A 21,560-nucleotide genomic window follows, 5' to 3' on the forward strand; every position below is an offset into this window, starting at 1 on the left:
AGGGTGAATGGATATGGATCCATGGCCATTTCCGTCTTCATTATTCAAGCATTATTGCGAGCCTTCATTTTCAGGAGGGCTTGTTTCACATCTTTTTTTGTTGGCTTGAATCCCAAGCCAAAGGTATCTTTCTTAAGTGCACCAGGATGGCCCCAAAGTTCAGCCATTTTCTTTTTGAGTCCGAGGGTCATTCCAGGGAAATACCCTTGCTTCTTCATAATGGCATTAACATTGGTATTTGAATAAGGATCAAAGTCGAGATGGCACTTCCCCTCTTCTTTGATCATGAGAACATCATCGAGTGAAAAACCCCAGAGATCTTCATCTTCTTCGTCATGTTCAACATGGACGATGGGAGTATCGATAACTTGAATGCTTATGGGGGCATCAATGGTAAATGGAACCCCTCCAACTATGGCTTTCACTTTCTGGTGCAACTACGATGGGATCGCTTTTAGCTCATGAAGCCAAGGACGTCTTAACAACAGATTGAAAGAAGCCTTAATGTCCACCACCTGAAACTTGTTGCGACGTTCAATGGATTGAGTAGTTATGTTTAGCATGATAGTACCCACGGATTGACGGTGAGTATTATCATAAGCGTGAATCCCTTGAGTAGAGGGAGTTAGTTCTTCATTTTTTATGCCCAACTTCTTTGCAGTGCGGAGTGGGCATACATTGATTGCAGAGCCATTATCAACAAGGCTCATAGGAACATTCATCTGCCTACACACCATAGTGAGGTGTAAGGCCTTGTTATGTTGGTCCCCTTCCGGGGGCAGGTCCTTATCAGAAAAGGAAATGAAATTGCTAGTACTTGGCAATTCAGTAGTGAGAAAGTTGACCAGTCCTTGAGGAGTCATATCATCATCAACTCCTATTTTCACAGAGCCTTCATCACAGCCTTTCGATGCTCGTGAGAGGTGGCTAAAATTTTCCATACATTCATTTCCACCTTGGTCTTTTGTAATTGTTTGACCACATCGTTGTTCACAGGGTTGATGGGATCAACTATTGGTTGTGATTGCGGTGGAGGTGGACTAGGCTGTTGCAACCGTCCACTTCTGGTGAGAACCTTAACCTCAAGGTCTCCCCAAACATCTTCACTTGTACCAAGAGACGAACAGGCTATATCTTTGAGATAGACGTCTTCATCGTCACTATCCTAAATCCCATTCACTTCTTCATAGCTCGAGACAAATACAACTTCCGGCAAAGGTTCGTTCACAAGTTGAATGAATATTGACGGATCAAAGGAGACTTCATCTCCCATGATAGCCAAAGCATCACAAAGAGGACCTGTTTGAATGTTAGGCTTCTTGCCCCCTGGAGGGACAGGAAGTTGATTAACATCAATCAGGTCTTGGATCGCATCCTTCGACCTCCAACACTTCTCAGTATTATGACCCTTGCCTTGATGAAACTTGCAATGAGCATATTGGGATCATAGCTAGCGATTATGTTCTCTGGTCGAGGTTCTGGAAAAGGTCTAATTGGCATGATCAGTCCTTGACTATGCAAGCGATCAAAAGCAGCATCATAAGTCATTCCCAAAGGCGTGTAAACCCTCCTTTGCCTTTGGAATCTTTGAGGAGGAGCATTAAGGGCCAGCACATCATTGATATTGTTGGTAGCATTATTGGGCTTGGAAGACGAAGAAGAAGGAGTGTCGTTCTTCTTGTTTTTCCAAGTGCTGTTGTTATTATTGTTGCTACCAGCAGTCTTCATCAGTTCATCTTCGATATTGATTCCAATATTGTATACAGCTTCAAAGGTACTCAAAGGCAAAAACTTCAAGTGTTGCTTATACTTATGAGTCAAATTGGCAATAAACAAGCAAACCATCTCTTTTTCCTTGGGGGGATCCACCAAGAGCGTAGCTGTTTCCCTCCACCTGCTTAAGTAAGTGGTGAAGCCTTCATTTTCTTTCTGTTTGAGAATGGAGAGTTCACGTTCAGAAGTCTTGGCCTGGATGTTACACTTGTAACGATTCATGAAGCTTTCAACGACATCCTCCCAGGTCGCAACATGTTTGGATTCCAGAGAGTAGAACCATTGCTGACAAGCATGCTCTAAGGAAAGAGGGAACACAGTAGGGAAGAGTGTCACATCTACTCCCTTAAGAGCCATGGTCGTAGAAAAAGCCTTCAAGTGGAAAAGCGGATTATTAGTAGGCTTGAACTTGGGAATGTCAGCAGTGGAAAACTTCTCAGGAAGTTTGTCCCTTATGGACGAAGAGGTGACAGGTTGCTCCACATAAGTGAACTCTTCAGAGATCTTACTCATCTATTCCTTAATCTTGTCCATTGCAGCGGCAGTGACATTGTTCTGATTGTCTTGCTCTACCGTGTTGACTCTAGTGGTGAGTGTTTGCATCATGTTAGACAACATCTCAATTGTCTTGTTGATGTTCTCGATATCTTCCATAGTAGCAATTGGTTGAAAGTAGACTGGAGATGGATCTTGTGGAGATAATTGTGGTGGTTTCCTTGTACGCCTCTTTGGTATAAGAGGTTATTGAGGTATTGACTCGAACCGTAACAATCTACCCCTGCTTCTTGACCAAGTGGTGTAACACCGAAATAAACACACCTTTAATGACCAAACTTAACCTTAACCCATCCGGAAGAAAAAAAAGTTTATTTATTTTGAAATTTGAAATTCTCTTTATTTAAAAAAAATGGGAGGATACCATCCGACTTACTCCGAAAAAAAAATGACACAAAAAAAAACAACACAAGACTACCCTAAAATACGGTAATGAAATGGTGCACGACAAACGGAAAAAGTGTGTGAACACGACATGTGAGTGATTAAGTGAAGGTTATGGACACGTGTGATGACCGTACAGCTAGACGGGACACCAAACCAGACATACGAACCACATAAGCATGCACGAAGACCAAAAAAAGGCTGACTGGACAAACCTACTGGGCACCGTGTCACGGTGCTGACTGTCGTGACACGGTACAAAGCACCGTTAGACGGGGCAATGTACCTTGCCATGGCATTGTACACCGTGGCGCGGCAGACCTGCCCTGACACGGTGCGCAATTCCAGGCCTTAATTTGCTTATTTTTCAGATTTTAATCAGTTTTAGTCCGTACTAATTACTATGTGGAAATAAAAACCCTCGGTCATGGGTTAAACAAAAAGAGCAAACACATGAGGGTTAGCAACAAACAAACCATGTAGCATTTACTCACGATGATGTAAAAAAAAAAAGTTCGCAACCTAAGGTCAAGATCTATGTTCAACTATTGGTCAAGCTTTGGGTGTCAAAAGGGTACCATGGTTAAGAGTTTGGACGCGTTATCAAGGCAGCCTCCCTTGAGGGTGTATGCCAACGGGCGGCTCCGCGAGTTCGTGATGAAATCGAACTCGACTCCATGGTTTGGGTGGATTTAATAACTCGGATGAACCCTTATTGCCATGAGTGTTTTTGGGTTGATAGAGCTTAAATCCCCCGGGGCTAAGACGCATGTAGAACACACACGTTTTTTCAGAAAAAAAAGAAGGAAGTTGTCTGTGAGAAGGGAAAACAAGCCACCAGAATGATTTTAGGACTATCGTGACACGGCAGATAGCACCGTGCCACGGTGCAACCCACCGTCAGACGGTGAACTGCACCGTGACACGATAGATTCTCCTGTGGCACGGCAGTCAGAAGATCTGATTGTTGCCCCGTTTTCCTTCGTACGCAATCAAGCTATTCAAATTTTCCTACGGGACAGACTTAAATGCGACGTTAAAACGTCTATGCTTATGCAAAAATGCCAAATTAATCACAGGAATACTTTCAAGAATATTTAAAGTCTCATCCACTCATCTTAATTAAATATTGATCACTCAAATCAACAAATAACCAAGAATCCTCCCTAGTGGAGTCGCCAAATTGTAGGCGTCGTTCGAAGTGCGCCTACATTAAAGCATGTGTGAATATGCTTGGCACTCTTAGGAAGTGGGAATTGACGTATACGATTAGAGACAAGGAAAGTAGGGAGCCGCCAACAAGTTTTTAAGGAACTTGTAAACCGTTCACGGATCATAAAAGGCAACCACGATAAAGGGACAACGATAGGCATCAACTATTGACCCGTGAAGGTTACACCCCATTCATAATCCATGAGATTACTAACTCCATATGGTTTGGAACCATAAAAGGAGGATCGGGGATGATGGTACGAAGTGAGTCATGGAGTCACATTCGCCCGTATTGGCCTCTACTCGATTCTTATAGTGAAAAGTGATTCCTGCGATCTCAAAGGCATACAAACAGAGATTCAATTTGCTCCAAACTATTATTATGCTAAATTGGTTGAATATTAATGCAACATATTGATATGTCCAATTTATATAGTGTTTTACCCCCGTCCCGTGGTCATAATTAGTAGTGTTTTTGGCTCTTTAGGGCCACTTTTATTACTAATTTGTGTTTTCTTGTGTTTTCGTAGTTTTGGTTGAGTTTTACAGGAAATTGCACTTTTGGAGCATTTTCCCGGGTTTTCATGGATCAACTACGGAAGCTAGAAGGACACGACCATTCTTGAAGCCTAGAATCGGTGAGAGCTGGTGATTAAGGGCTCGGTATGTGATACCGGGGCTATTGGATAAAGTAATCAAGACCCGATGAGGAAATCCGGATTGGGCCGAGGAATCGAGCCCAATCGAAATCCAAGCCTCGAAGAAGAAGCCGGGTCTGATCGGGCAAGCATACGCCCGATCGGGCGGGCGCGCACAAAGCAGCATCAAGGAAGAAGCGCGCCCGATCGGGTGAGAGTAGGCTCGATCGGGTGCAGCATACCAGAAAGGGGCATAATAAAAAGGCGGGCCCGATCAGGCGACCCTTTGCCTGATCGGGCGCGTGTTTTTCTAAGTAGTTGATTAGTATTGTTTTAGATTTTGTTTTAGGAGTGTTTAAGTACGAATTTTGTACGTAATTTTGGATTACCTTCTCTTTTAGATTTTCTCTCTCTACTTAGGATATTTTCTCTCTCTTAAATTCTCTCTCAACTTTGTTCTTAATTACATTCATTAATCTAGATTTCTTATGGTAACAATTTCTTCTCTTTTAATTTCAGTTATTTTATTTAATTCTTTGATTATGTCTTGCTTTATTTAGTTGATTAGTTTAGATTTAATTATGCTTGAGTAGTTTTATTTCTAGGGTTTATGGGGATCTAATAAATAATATGAAGGGGTAAACTTGTGATTGTTGATTATCAATGCTTGGTTAATTTCCTATTGATTGATTTAATGCTATGCAATTAGGCTTGGCCAGATTTAATTGTATGAGTTTAGCAATATTAATTCGAGATTCGACAGATGAGAATTGATGTTTAGGCTTAGTTTCAATAGGCAGACTAATTTATAAATGGTTAAGTCGAGATTCGACAGATGAGATTTATTACCGGTAAATTAACTCTGTGATTATAATACGTAGCGAAAACCCTTTATAATCTGATTGATCAATGCTTGATGATTGTTTATTATGATTTGCCCTGGATTATTGTTTATTAGTGAACCTATGACCTAGGTCTTTTAATATTTAATTTCTCCCTACTTTAATTCCTCTGATCTTATTCTCCGTAGTATAATATTTAATTACAACAATATTGGTTACCTTGATAATTTAGATTATAATAATTAATTAGGAGTAGAAATACTTGTTTCCCTGTGGATTCGACCCTACTTCCCTATCTACATTAGTTAGAGGACTTATGTAATACTTTTGATTAGGTGATACGACTTTAGCCTGTCATAATTTGGCGCCGTTGCCGGGGAAACGGTTTTATTTTTATTTTCTGATTATTTTTTTGTAGTCTAGATTATCCCCTTTTGTCTCAGAGAACGTTAGTTCTTTGAGGGAATTCTCATATTTGTCTTTTAGTTCCTTGTTTATGCCTAGGTGTTCCAGATCAGGTTACATCCTATTCGATCCTGAGATTGAACGCTCGTTTCATAGGCAAAGGAAAATCTATAGACAAATTCTGGCGGGTTCTGAGGAGGACAACAGCCGAAGAGATCCTCCCTCTGATTCTAGTGACGCAGAAATTACTTAAGATTCAGAAACAGAAATGACGGCCCAGAAGAAAATCAGTGACTACTCGCAACCGAAGCTCACAGATTTCCCGCACCTTACCCCCACTCCGGCGCTAGATGGAGTTCAATTTGAGATCAAGCCCTAATTTATCACTATGATAGAGAGGAAGCAATTCAGTGGAGCTAAGGGTGAAGATCCTAATCTTCACATTGCAGATTTCTGCCAGTATTGTAACACCATTAGACAAGCCGGGGTCACGTAGGACCAAATCAGGGAGATGCTTTTTCCCTTTTCATTATGTGGCAAAGCTAAATTATGGTTTAATGGTTTAAATAGAGCTACACTTGGTATTATTGACTGGGAAACTCTTTCTTTGAATTTCTATAATAAATATTATCATGTAGAGAGAACAGCGGTACTAAGGAGTGCTATTCAGAACTTCGCTCAAGAGGCCGACGAAACGCTATATGAGGCTTGGGAGAGGTTTAAGGATATACAGAGAGAATGCCCTCACCACAATCTAGCACAATGGCAATTGATCCAAGCTTTCTATAATGGACTTGGAAATTCTTCTAGATCAGTTCTAGATTCTGCAGCCAGTGGGAGGTTCATGAATTTAAATGTGGACAATGCAGGACAAGTTATCGAAGACATGGCAATACACAATTCCCAATACGGGAATCCGAGAGGATTTGCAAATAAAGGAAAACATAATGTTGATTCCGTATCCTTTTTGCAAGCTCAATTAACGTCTATTTGTCAAAAATTAGATAATCTTAATGCTACTCCTAACTCTGTAGCTAATGTTTCTGCTGTTGCTAATAATGACGCTTTTTGTGAAAATTGTGGAATTGTAGGGCATTGGGAGCAAGATTGTAGGAGTTCCATGGAACAAGTTAATGCCTTTCAAACCTATAGGCAGAATAACCCGTATTCCAACTCTTACACTGCCGGTTACCGGAACCATCCATATCTTTCGTACCGGAGTACCAATGTACAAAACCCTCCACCTCCACAACAACCACAACAACAACCCCCACCACAGCAAAAATATTACCACCCAAATTCAGGCCAGAAAAGCCAAGCATCACCCTCATCATCTTCCGACCATGCCATGACAGAAATTAGAACAATGCTTAGCAATATGCAAAAGCATATGGAGAGTAGGGATGCACAAATTGATTCTATTTTAGCCCACAATAAAATCATGGATAATCAAATTGCACAACTTTCATCTACCCTACAATCCCGTCAGCAGGGAGCTCTACCATCACAACCTATCCATCCTACAGATCATGCCAATGCAATCACTCTAAGGAGTGGTTCACATTATGATGGACCTCCTATGCTAAAGGAAGATAAACCAGTTTCTGATCTAGATTCCTCTATACTAAACGCTAATCCTGCTAACCCTGCAGGGCTACTAAGAGATACTAACTCTTCTAATGTTTCAGTGTAGGGTAAATCTCAGGATAAGGGAGGAGATATGCAAAGCCCGGTTATCAAACTACCATTCCCTAATAGACAACTGAAGAGTAAGTTTGATAAACAATTTGGTAAGTTCTTAGAGGTTGTGAAAAACCTGCAGGTAACAGTTCCTTTCACAGATTTAATCACTCAAGTTCCTGCTTATGCTAAATTTATGAAAGACATTATGACTAGGAAAAGGGACTTTAATGAAGTAGAAACTGTAGCTTTCACAGAGGAGTGTAGCGCTCTATTGCAAAATAAATCCCCTCCTAAATTAAAGGATCCTGGTAGTTTTTCTGTCCCTTGTCATATAGGGAATGTTTTTATTGATAAAGCTTTGTGTGATTTGGGTGGTAGTGTCAGTGTTATGCCATCGTCTGTCTGTGCTAAACTTAATATGGGACAATTAAAAATTACTAATATAATTTTGCAAATGGCAGATCTCTCTGTAAAATACCCCTTAAGTATTTTAGAGGACGTCCCTGTCAGAGTTGGTAAATTTTTTATTCATGTTGATTTTGTTGTTTTAGACATGGCAGAGGATACGCAAATACCCATTATATTAGGTAGGCCTTTTCTCCGTACTGCATGAGCCATTATTGATGTGAAAAATGGCAAACTAACCCTTTCTGTAGGTGATGATAATGTTACTTTTAATTTAGGGAAAGTTTTGAAAGGGCCTAAGCTAGAGGAAAATTGTTGTTATATTGATATAATGGATGATATTTATGATGATAGCTTGCCACAGGTTCTTGCAAGGGATCCCCTGGAGGAAATTCTTTGCGGGAATTACTGGGTGCGGCCTATAGGAGGTGAGACATGGTGGATAGGCCACCGGGAGTCGGGTAGGAGAGACCAAACTTTCAAGCTACCCAACCCCGCCTTGACCAAATTTGAGAAGGGGAAGCCTTCCTACACTTTTGAGTTAGACGATCAAGGCGAGGTTCAAGAGCCTCACCTTTCACCACAACCCCAACATTCACCCCAATACCAACCATCACCCCAACCCTACACATATGGCATACCCACCACCTCCGTTGATTATAACATCGATCCCCATGCCCCATATGACTTTTCGGCTTTTAGGAGCCAACTTGACCGGATTGAGAGAGGGCAAGGGAGAGTGGAGGGTATGGTGCAAAACCTAGACTCTAGGTTAGGCACTCTAGATAGGAGGGTTGGCCATGTTGAGAGGAACCTCGGGAGGGGTTTATACCCCATGTATGACGATTATGCATGCCAAGGGGCTATTCCCCCCCGAGGCATTAGTTCCCGATTGGTTCCAATACCCCCAAGGAGGGTATTCGACCCCCGGAGCCTATGGTACTTATGTGGAATACTCTTCAGTCCATGGTTATGGGGCCGATGCTCCCTTTGGGGGGATGGGGGGAAATGTAGACCCTAACTACTTTGCAGGTGGTTCGGGCTAAGGTGGTGCTGGTACGAGCCATGGAGGCGCCGGCTCGAGCTATGGAGGAGGCTATCAAAGGATGTATGAGGATGATGATGAGGAGTAGCTTCTCTTAGTTACACCCCCAAGTCAATGAGGGCATTGCTTGATTTGGCTTGGGGGGGAGATATCTTTCACATATGGTAACTCTTTCTCTCTTTTCTCTATTTATCGCTTTATAGTATAGATTTTATTGCTTTCTAGTGTAGTTTTTATTGCTTTCCTATATGTAAAAAAATACAAAAAAATTGAAAAATATAAAAATTCAAAAAAATACGTTCCAATGAAATGTAAATCATGCTTCCCTGTGTCCCATACTTGAAAAATATTATTTTGATTCTTGGTATATGATAATGAGCCTTGTGAATTTGTTGATCATGATTTGAAGTTTAATTGTTTGGATGCCTAAACATGCGTCAATTTTGCCAACTATTTGTGAATATAGTGCTTGACTAGTTGATTTGGTTAGGAATTGTGTGATAGTTCCTGGTATGTCAAGGAATTTGAGTATTGGTTTGCAATTATTAGTAATGTTTGTATGGCTCAATATTATGCACATTGAGGAGGATGAAGGCATTTGTTCTCTTAGGTAGCCTTCAGACGATATTAGATACATTTGTTCCCTTCTTGCTACACATGTTGTTGCTTGTGCCCTTTTATTGATTATTTAGCCACATTACAAGCCTATATGAGCCCCATTGGTTATTACACTAAGGCAGTCTCTAGCGCAGCGGTCTCTTTGGCAAAGAGACTTCTTGATTAGAGGCGGTCTCTAGAATGAGAAATCTAAAACCGCCTCTTAAAGATAAGCGGTCTCAATTTTAAGAAAATTGAGACTGCCTGTATAAGAAAAGCGGTCTCTGTTTTCAGAAATTTGGGACCACCTATCTTAATTAGGCAGTCTCTTTTTTGAGAAAATTGAGACCGCTTTAAACTTAACAGGTCTCTTTGGCATCATTTAAAAAATAAAAAAATAGGTGATATAGTTTTTATAATTGCAATTTATCAATATAACTTATTTAATTTGAATTTTTTACATTATTAAAAACAGAATATAAAAATAATTCTTGTATTTCATCAGCTGAAAATTTACGTACACAATACAAATACAATAAAAAATTTAATACATTAAAATAAAAAAATAAAAATCCTATAATTGATAAGACATTAAACTTCAAAGTTCTTTCTCAAAATAATATTGATTTAATCAGAAAAATATGAAAAATTCTCAAATCAAATCAAATCAAAGCAAATCAAACCCAAATTATATTGATTCTCAAAATTCTCAAAATAATTGATTTAATCAGAAAAATCTGAAAAAGGGTACCTTTCTCGACACTGCTCAGGTGTTAAACCGTCGGTTTTAGACGTCTTCGTTTTGCTAGAATTGCGAGCTTGAGCTCTTTCACGATCTTTCTTCCTTTGATTTCAGCGTTAGCTTGAATTAAGGCTCAAACAAAGAACACCCAGAAAAATTTACGAAAAAAAATTCGAGATCAATACTAAATAACGAAAAAGAATACAAAACTCACCTTGTAAATAACTTCTTGAAATTTAAAGAGAAAGTAAGGAAATAATTAAAGAAGTATAAGATGAGAAAGAACTAATGGATGAAATTCTTAGAATACAAAGGATTAAAGGAGGGAGAAGAGAGAGAAAGAAAAAAGAGATACTATATGAAATGAGAAAAAAGGAGGCAGGCGGCGGACAAGGGTTAGTTTGGGACTTAGGGTTATTGGTTTATGGCTGCCAGCCTGTCAAGAGGTTCAATTCGAGAGACTTGTTAACTAAGATGACTGGTCTCTCTAATTTCTCAACTAAAAATATATACATTCATGAGACCGGTTATTTAAATGACGGGTTTCTTGGATATTACTTGAGACCTGTCATTTAAAATAATCGGTCTCTCTATATTCCTCGAAATTTTAAAATAATTCCTAGAGACCTATTTTCTTTAATGACGGGTCTCTTTGATATTTCGAGAGACCCTTCGTTTAAGATAATGGGTCTCTCCTTTGAAAGAGACCCATTATGTACTTAACCGATCTCTTATTTCGGGTCTCTTTGACCAATTTTGTAGTAGTGCTAGTCCCAAGCTTGGTTTGGGGGAGCTATTAGTTGGTGAGGTGATGGAGTTGTGGTGTGCACTTTATTTGCACGATGTGGGAATAAAAGAAGAGTGATTGTTCTTTTGATTGAACGATTGGAAAAATGTTGATGATTTGTGTTTCAAAGTTGAAAATTTCCAATGTGAGATAAAAAAAAAAAAGAGCAAAGAAAAATTGTTTCAAATGTTCAAATGTTCTATGTGAAGGTTGCTCATGAAAAAAAAGAAAGAAAAGAAAAAAATAAGTAGTTCAAAGTTTGTTTTAATTCACTCTATTTCTTATTGACATACTTTGTGAGTGAATATGTAAGTGTTGGGATTGTTGTTATGTATGGGATTGCTTGGTGAATTTTTGTGGAGTTAAGTTGTGATTGGAGATGATTTGGTCATTACTTGTTTTGACCTTGGGTTTTGTTAGGATATGGCTCCCTTAAGCATGGCTTTTCTCTCACATTTTCCTAAATTTATCCTACCTTTTACCCTAGCCTTACATTACAAGCTTTAAAGACCTTCTGACCTTTGTGCATAAGAGTTGTATGAATGTGAAAGTGTTGTTTATCAATGCAAGTTATGATTTGACATATTTTGAGTCGACTAGTAGGTTGAGTGTACATCTTTTTAAACACACGAGAGTGTGAGTTGGGAGGGTATTGTTCACATATAAAGGGGTTGGTTGGAGAGCTATCGAGTACATCTTTTACTCGCCACATAAATGAGAGTTGAGTGTGTGAGCACTAGTCTTGAATTCTATATGCTCATGTGGTTTGCTCTACTTGATAATTGTTGGGGAGGAATAATGATTAGATAAATGAAATTGATTGACATTGAAGCATGTTCATTAGATTTGCTTTGAATCGTTTGTGTTTGATTTTATTTACTTAGGATGAAGCGTGTTTTATATGTTCATTGATGAGCTCTTTGCTTAGGGACAAGCAAAGGTTTGGCTTGGGGGAGTTTGATGTGTCTAATTTATATAGTGTTTTACCCCCGTCCCTTGGTCATAATTAGTAGTGTTTTTGGCTATTTAGAGCCACTTTTATTACTAATTGGTGTTTTCTAGTTTTTTTGTAGTTTTGCTTGAGTTTTGTAGGAAATTGCACATGTGGAGCGTTTTTCGGGTTTTTCATGGAGCAACTACAAACATTAAGAGGACAAGACCATCTTTGAACCGATTAGAGCCGGTGATTAAGGGCTCGGTGTGTGATACCGAGGCATTTGGACCAAGTATTCAAGACCCGAAGAGGAAATCCGGATTGGGCCGAAGGATCAAGCCCAATCAAAGTCCAAGCCTCGAGAAAAAGACTGGGCCCGATCGGGCAAGCTTGTGCCCGATTAGGCGGGTGCATAAAAGAAGGCATCAGCAAAGGCGCGCCCGATCGGGTGACCATAAGCTCGATCGGGCGCGACTGCCCAGGAGAAACTTGAAGAAAAAGACGAGCCCGATCGGGCGCGTGTTTTTGGAGGCACCTGATTGCCGAGATCTTAGTTTTTAATTAGGATTTGTTTTAGAGATGTTTAAGTATGATTTTAGTACGTAATTTTTTTTACCTTTTCTTTTAGACTTTCTCTCTCTACTTAGAATATTTTCTCTCTCTAAAATTCTCTCAACTTTGTTCTTAATTTCATTCCTTAATTCAGATTACTTTTGGGTAATGATTTCTTCTCTTTTAATTACAGTTAATTTGTTAATTCTTTCATCATGTTTTATTCTATTGCTTTGATTAGTTTAGATTTAATTATGCGTGAGTAGTTTTATTTCTAGGGTTTATGGGGATCCAATAAATAATATGAAGGGGTAATTTGTGATTGGTAATATCAATGCTTAATTATTTTCCTATTGATTGATTTAATGCTATGCAATTAGGTTTGGCCAGATTTAATTGTATGAGTTTAGCAATATTGATTTGAGATTCAAGAGATGAGAATTGATGTTTAGGCTTAGTTCTAATAGGCGGACTAATTTATAAATGGTTAAGTTGAGATTCGAGAGATGAAATTTAATACCAGTAAATTAACTCTGTGATTGTAATATGTAGTGAAAGCCCTTTATAATCTGATTAATTGATGCATTGATGATTGCTTATTATGATTTACCCTGGAATATTGTTTATTGGTGAACCTATGTCCTAGGCTTTTCTTTCATTGATTTACCTCTTATTTTACTTCCTTTCTACTCTTACTTTTAGTAGTTTAATTACCCTTTTTTATAATAATTTGGTTACTTGATAATTTAGATTGTTTTTAATTAATTAGGAATAAATTGACTTGTTTCCTTGTGGTTCGACCCTTCTTCCCTATCTACATAGTTAGTGGATTTAGGTTTTATTTTTGATTAGGTGATTACAACTTGAGTCTGTCAGCAAGGTAATTTGCAAAACTGTTACAACGTGGTTTTTTTTGTGAACTACTTGAATTGTAGACTAGTTGGTAAGATGTAACCGATTATGTTGTTAATGTGAAATTCGGTTGTAATAATTAGAGTTTAGTTTGTTGTAGAGTATTGAAATTTTGTCTTCATAGTGAAAGGAATAGTGCCTTCGAACAAGTGTATTATTCTGATAGTGGGTTCAGAATTATTAGAAAGCTAATACATTCGGTAAAGTCAAGTGATCAAAATGCCTGGGTGGAGGCCGCTTCCGATCAGTAATATTAATGTATAATTAATATTACAACTTAATCTTGACTGAACCCTTCGGGTCACACCCAAGCAACCAATGAGCCAAAGTGACAACTTAATTCGGAAGGAATTAATGAGTCGACCGAGTAATATTTATTTAGACATCGAAAATTCGAGCTTAGAGCGTCAAAACCGAGTGTCGGAAATTGAGTCGAAAATAATAAAAGACGAGAAGAGCAAATAGTAATAAATCAACATAATTCCCAAAGTACCCCTAACATCGGAGTGCCCCGAGCATTCTAAGTGCTAGGGGCATAATGCATAGCATGGTGGCTAGCATGCGCACCAAGCCGAGCCTAGGTTGGCTGGTGCATTCTAGCGCACCATTGCTAGCAGCTAAGGGCCAGCCTCGGCACCTAAGGGCAGCGAGAAGCAGCAGCCCGCACTCGGAGTGCGTGGCATGTTGGCCGCAAGCAGCAGCAGCCCGCACTTGGAGTGCGCGACTTGCTAGCTGTAAGTAGCAGCAGCCCGCAACTCTATGGTGCGGGTAGCTGGGCTGAGTGCGCGGGTAGCTGGACCATGTGCAAGGGAGGAGTAAATGGGAGCCTTGAAAGAGAGGACATGTGGCACATGGAGAGGGAGAGAGTGGGGAGCAAGTTTGGTCCCCCCCCCCCTATCCAAGTGGTCCTCACTTGCTCTCTCATGAATAGGTGACACTTGTTGATTTATTACTAGCTTGCTTAAATAATTTTATTTTACCTTTAAAATAAAATGTGAAAATCTCACTATCCCACAATGGTAGGAGAGACAATCATACTCTCATCATTTCCTATAAATACCCAAGTAAGGGCATTGGAAATGATGCTTGAGTAAGAGTTGGAAAGGGGATCACAAGTAAGTGAAAACCCTTGAACTCAAGAGTTGGACCTTGCTAACCATTGAAATCAATCGCTCGGGTTTATCGGTCGGGTCTTGCTAACCCCAAGACATTGGACCTTGTCGGTGATCGTTGTTGCGGGTGGATCATCATCGGAGGCTTCGTGATTTCGAAGCTAGCTTTCAAGTAAGAGCCCAAGCGATCGGGCAAAGCACGCTCCAAAGGTAATCATTTTTATCTTAATCTTGTGATTAATTTAATTATGTTTATGGTTTTATTTATTGCGAGTGCGGTCTTTTTTTGGGTTTGTTTCCGCGGTGAGTCGGACTCACCAAACCCCAACACATAGCCGTAGACTGTGGATTTTCTAAGGATTGTTTGAGTGATTAAACTGGATTATTTTGTGTAATTTGAGGTCTTAAAATAAATTCTTCATATAGACTAATTACAATGTATAGAAATGTTGTTTTGCTGGGGATTTTTTTTTTTGTTTATGTGAAATCTTGTTATAATAATAGTCTTACATGGTTTTTATGGAAATGCACAGGATTGGGATGAAGTCACACTCCTCTTCAGTGTTCATAGTCTTACATGGTTCCATGTTTCTTGTCTTGTCTGAGTCCATGTAGTTTCTTTTCTTGAAATACAGGGTATATATTAGACTCACCATGTGCTGAACTTGTCAGTTGTGCTTGCTACAGAAATATGGACATGCTACTCACTCGCTCCTTGCATTGTTACATCCTTCAGACCTTATGTTTAATGCTTGCCCCTTTACTGTTTACGTAGTACTAACGGGTGGTGTAGACAAAGTAGTAATCCTTGAACTGACCTGAAATCTACATCAACTCTACCATATATTCTCTGGCTGTTAAAAGTATCCTGCATTGTTAATCTTCTCATTCTTGTTCGCCTTATTCCCATTAGTGGGGTCGGCTACACGAGCCAACATGATCGAGGACTTATTGTGGGTCAATCATTGTGGCTCATGTCAAGCGACGTGACAAAGTTTTACCTGTATTGTTAATTTTGTAACTTAATTAGCTAAAGGATACATGTTACATTGCAATGTTTGTTGCAAGAATCATTTTAGTGACGAAGTACATGTAAATTAAGAGGAGGAGAAGATTAAAATAAGAGAAATTGTAGTATTGTGACATTTCCATTTTAGGGAATTGTTGCAAGTTTTTTTTTTACAAAAAACGGAGGCGGTGTTGCTCTTTTAGATGATAAATTGGTGTTCCATGGCTATGTAGTTAGTTACGGGTATTTATAGGTTGATGGTCTTCTGCTGCCCGAATTCCGATGAGAAGGTGAAAAGGCTGAATCTCATTGTTTGGGATGATGGTCTTAGCAGTTTTTATGTTGCCAAGCTTGCGCTTCGTTGTACAGTTGATGCAACAGTCGAGTTCAAGGCTTGAGAGAGACCTTAGTTACTGGGAGGATGTCCTCTGCTTCTTATGGTATGGTAATTTAAATTTTGTTTGGATTTTAACACACGAGACTTTATTTTTTTTTATGTTGTGTTTGCTTTTAGATTAAGCTTGTGTTGCCTTTGGTTATTACCTGTACGGTGCAAACATTAACCCTTTAGTTTATTATCCAATAGGTATGGACCTGTATAGCCTTTGCAGATTACCTATGTGGCTCAGATAATATATATAATGTATCGTGTGTGTATTTTGGTTTTGAATACGTCGGTTTATAATCATTGACTGTGCAACGCAGGGGACTAGTTTATATATTCAGCTTGCTTTGGTTTGTGGTGAACAGATATGTTATGCTCCACGACTTTGAAACTCGTAAATCGTATTGCAGCCGGCCATTTTTTGTGAATACCATCCTGTACATTTGTTTGTGTTTCGTTTTATTAATTTTATTTTAAGATACAAAATGAGTTGGGTATGTGACTGCAGTTGCTGGAGGCTATCGAAAGAAAAAGGAAAGGCTCGTATTGTGGGAAAGATCCCCCCACTAGACTCTGGCTATTCCCCTTACCCCAGCAACATGAGTCATCATACTTTAGGTTCGCAGGTTTCCATACCCGGTAGTATTTTTCTTTACTTTGTGCTTCTTTTTGGCTTGTTATCTCAGATGGGTACGAATTACAAGGCACACAACATTTACTCCACGTTAGATTTAGGGAGACTCTTCATGGTATGGTATGCTTTCAAGAAACAAGGGACTCGGTATGTTTGGTGGTGATTCAACCGTACATACAGATGCAAGCACGGTAATTTCACTATGTGAAGATGGAAATCACAAGCTTCACACCTTTGTTTCTGGGGTTGCTACGCGTACAGTCTGAAATTGAGCTGCCAGCGCCTATGAAAATGGGTACTCCTCCTTCTTACACCATCTAGCTGCTCTTTGTCTGCAGGAAATACCGAGCTCTTAACGAACCGACGTTCTATGGTGCTCTACAATGCCAAAAAGAATAACTAATGATCAGCAGGTTTTATGATAGAATCATAATGTGTCCACATAACGGGAGTTTGGGCTGTAGATTATCTTCCTACGTATAGGTTTTCAATTGTCGATTTGTACAACAATTACGTCGGTAGGTTATAGGCTTACTTCAGGGTTTCAGATTCTCTCCAAAAATCGGACTGACTAGTTACTGGTGAATTAGAGAGGGTCCGGGGTGAGCTAAGGGTTGGAGTTTTTTTTTTTATATTTTTTTATTTGCTTTTTGTTTAATATGAATATTGTGTATTTCTTAACTCTACCCCACTCTCAGCCCGTTAACTTCATTTACTTCTCTATAATTCGGTTTACGTTTGGTTTAAGCCCTTAATTTATCTGTTTCCCTCTCCGCCGAATATAGAAAATTGGTCATTGTGATGGGGTGGGTGGGCCGGGGGAATACACTTCCTCCGTTTCTATTTAGTTTACACGATCAAAAAGGAAACGTGTCAAATAAGTAAATAAATAAATAAAACTCTCCTAAGATGAAATACATGTCAAGTAATAAAAAACGGAGGTAAGTATAAACTACGTTGTAGACACCCAAATGTGTCTCCCCAAAACCAAACCCAGTGATGAATACCTTTCATTTCATTTGATTATCGCACAAAGCGAAAGTGTGAAAAGTCTAGTGATGAGGATGTTTTTATTAAAATACCTCTTCTTTCTGTTTTTGAAAATATTTCTTTTCTTACCCTATTAATGAAAAACGTGCATTCCAATTTATTTTGGTCCATGATATGGGTCCAATGTGTAGTTAGATGGAGCTTGAAAAAACGTTTACAACGATATATTATAAGCCCAATTCCGATGAATAATGAGGAAGTTATGGCCAAAATACAAAACTGGGCTCAAATCGGATTTTACCTACAACCCAATGATCATTTGGAGGGTCCAAAGGTTTAATCCTATTCCTAAACTTATTAGGATTTATTAGAAGCTTCTATGAGTTTTTAAAAGATCTTAATTATCATTTTTGAAAAGATAAAATCAAAGAGTTTGAAATTAAATAAAACTTTCCGTTTTTTAATCATAATTCTATTCGAATTTAAAGATGTTCAAAGACAGTCAGATATTAATTTTGTGCCTCATAATATTTATCCAAATCTTATATGGTTGGATAGATCTTGAAATTATCTTTCCAAGGATATATTATAATATTAATTCCGAGCTATAACGAAAAAGATATGAATGGAATACGAAACTCTATCCAAAACTGACACCCTTCCATTATTTCGACCATATCTTTTTATCTACAAAAGTTTAATCTGATTCTAATTGGGTTGGAAAGTATATTTCAATATCTTTCCAACGACATATTATATGACTTATTTGGACTTCTGGATCAAAAGATATAATAAAAACAAAATCCGTAAAAATTATCCCAGCGCCAAACGAGAAGTCTGTTGCCTGGCGCTGCTACCTGTCGTCTGGCAACATGCTTGTCGTCTGGCGCTGACTCCTGTCGTTGGCGACTGGAGGTATTTTATTCTGAATAGGACTGATTTGATTCCGTGCTATTTTTTTCTATAAATAGGAGTCGTATCTCCTCGTTTTTAATCATTAACAATCAACAATCATCATCTCTTTCTCTCTCTAAAAGGTAGAAGCTTTCCTTCTCTCTCTATTCTTTTTCTAAACCTCTCTCTTACAAAATTTCTCACTCATTAGCTCTAGACACACCTAGCCAAGTTCGAGGTTGCCTTCGCTCTAGACGTGAAAGGTTTGATATTTCTCAGGGTTTGGTCCCAAATCCCTATTTCAATTATTTAATTTATTTTTTTGATTTATACTTTTCCTTAAAGTTACTAACGCGTGTATTTTATTATTAGAAAGAGGTAAGATTCATCAAAGATTACTTATATATTATTTCGATGTAAAAAGCATGCTTAGATTGTTTTATTAATTTCTAATATCATGTTAGGATGTTATTATTGTTTTCTAGTATCATGTTTAGGATGCCTTTTATGCTTTCTAATATCATGTTAGTATCATGTTAGGGCTAAAGTTTTGATATTTGATGTTTAGTGACATGCTAGGGGTTTGTTATTAATCTTGTTAGTATCATGCCTAGGATCTTGCTATTAATATTATGCTTTATTTTTAACATGATTATTGTTATGATTTATGATTATAATTATTATTATTATGATGATTATTGTTATTATGTTGCTTGATGTTTATTATTGTTATTGCTAAACAATGCCTTTTATCCATGTTTAAAGGGAATTTGTACTTGTAATCACGCTTAATAAGATAATTAATAATCTTGTTCAGGCTAATATGATTATAACTCAAGTGATCGCCAATAATAGTTTTATTTGTACATTAATGTTCAACCAACGTAGATAAACAAGTTTAGGGTTAACCTATTGATTGTATGTTAGTCAGAAAGCGCACATGAACACGAGAAGAATAAAGTAGAGGCCTACTATTAGGGCAGGTTCAGTTTTTTTTAGGTTGGATTTGTACCTTCATCCCCGAACTTCTAGTCATGGTTCCATACCTTTTGGAGTTAACGATCTCCTTGATCGTTAAGGGGTGTAACCTTCACTTTGTTTACGGTTTACAAGTTCCTAAAACTTGTTGGCGACTCTTTTGCTCTAGTTTCCTTCCCTTTAAACGCCACCATGCTTAAGTGTATGATCACAGTGGGGCTCAAGTGTGGGATGGCTTGAAATATTCCCTACATACGTGGATATATCCAATAGCGTACAAGAGTTTTTCCAACACAATATGTGGGTACTTTCAACAAGCAAAAGTGGTAGTTACCAGAATGTATTAGTGGTGGTGGTCATTCAAATTAGAATGACATCAGTAACTTATATTTTATCACCGTAAAAAAATCAATGACACGCATGTTTTGGATAAACTTGAACTTTATATTAGATATTGCTATTAACGTATACAACATATACACGTATGTGTGTAGGTGAATGCACTACATATATATATATACTATAACCGCAACGCTGCACACAACATGTATACTTATGTAGTAAGGGCATGTGACATGTAATAATTGCGAACATGTACATGTACTATACGTAAGTCATGGATCATAAGATTACTAATGTAAATGACGTAGGAACAGCTACCATGTTGCTATACCGTTAACATGCCCTTTCCACTAACATATAAAATAACAACGCTATCTTGAACGTGAATAACATCCAGTGGCAACACATAGCCTCGACACCGCTGACAGAGTACACAATCAATAACCTACAATGCGTTACCCTATAACCTTGAGATGTGATAAAAGAACCACACTTTTGAATTTTGTGTAAATTTAGATGGTTGTCTACCCCTTAAAACTGTAGCTAGTAAATGATTTTGGAACCGTCCATATGTGTTCCTGGTAGCATTCATCGGATTTGAAATCAAATTTCCTCTAAGAGAATTGAAGCCAACAGTGAGCGGCTTCCCAAAATTCAAAATTTCAACTTTTTTGGGGTTGGCGGTTCCTTATTGGTGTTCCCCAGTGTTTATGTATAAAAACCCCTAAATTTTCTCTCTCCTCAGAAATCCCTTTTCGTTTTCTCTCTCTAAACTCTTTGTTCAGTTCTCTCTCTTTGTTCTACCAGACTGTTCATCCTCTGACCTCCCCCCCGGTGCGAGGTAAGTTGCAAAAATGTTACAATGTAGTTTTCTTTGTTAACTACTTGAATTGTAGACTAGTTGTTAAGATGTAATCGATTCTGTTGTTAATGTGAAATCCGGTTATAATAATGAGGGTTTAGTTTGTTGTAGAGTATTTAAATTTTGTCTTCATAGCCGTAGACGGTGGATTTTCTATGGATTGTTTGAGTGATTAAACTGTATTATTTTGTGTAATCCGAGGTCTTAAAAATGAATTCTTGATACAGACTAATTACAATGTATTGAAATATTGTTTTGCTGGGGATTTTTTTTTTGTTAATATGAAATCTGGTTATAATAATAGTCTTACATGGTTTGTATGGCAACGCACAGGATTGAGATGAAGTCACACTCCTCTTCAATGTTCATAGAGTAAATGGTTCCATGTTTTATGTCCTGTTTGTGTCTGTGTCCATGTAGTTTCTTTTCTTGAAATATAGGGTACATTGTTGACTCACCATGTTTTGAAATTGTCAATTGTGCTCGCTACTACTCGCTCGCTCCTTGCATTGTTACATCCTTCAGACCTTATGTTAAATGCTTGCCCCTTTACTATTTAGATAATACTAATGGGTGGTGTAGACAAAGTAGTAATCAATGAACTGCTAAGCCTGTAGTGGGGATCTAAAATCTACATCAACTCTAGCATATATTCTCTGGATGTTAAAAGTATCATGCATTTTTAATCTTCTCCTGCTTGTAAGCCTCATTCCCATTAGTGGGGACAGGTACAAGAGCCAACATGATCGAGGACTTTTTGTGGCTCAATAATTATGGCTCGTGTAAAGCAACGTGACAAAGTTTCACCTGCATCTGTAATTTTGTAATTTAATTAGCTCAAGGATACATGTTACATTGCAATGTTCGTTGCAAGAATCATTTTAGCGA

General features: G+C 38.3%; 1 non-coding gene across 1 annotated transcript; it reads right to left on the bottom strand.

Moving 5' to 3' along the window:
* Positions 1 to 6,458: 6,458 nt before the first annotated feature.
* LOC145557139 (small nucleolar RNA R71) lies at positions 6,459 to 6,565 on the bottom strand. The gene has a single exon (XR_014092195.1). It is a non-coding gene; the product is annotated as a small nucleolar RNA R71 (small nucleolar RNA).
* Positions 6,566 to 21,560: the final 14,995 nt, after the last annotated feature.

This window comes from Chenopodium album, chromosome 8 (genome assembly GCF_948465745.1).
Source record: "Chenopodium album chromosome 8, dcCheAlbu1.1, whole genome shotgun sequence".
Classification (NCBI taxonomy): Eukaryota; Viridiplantae; Streptophyta; class Magnoliopsida; order Caryophyllales; family Amaranthaceae; genus Chenopodium; species Chenopodium album.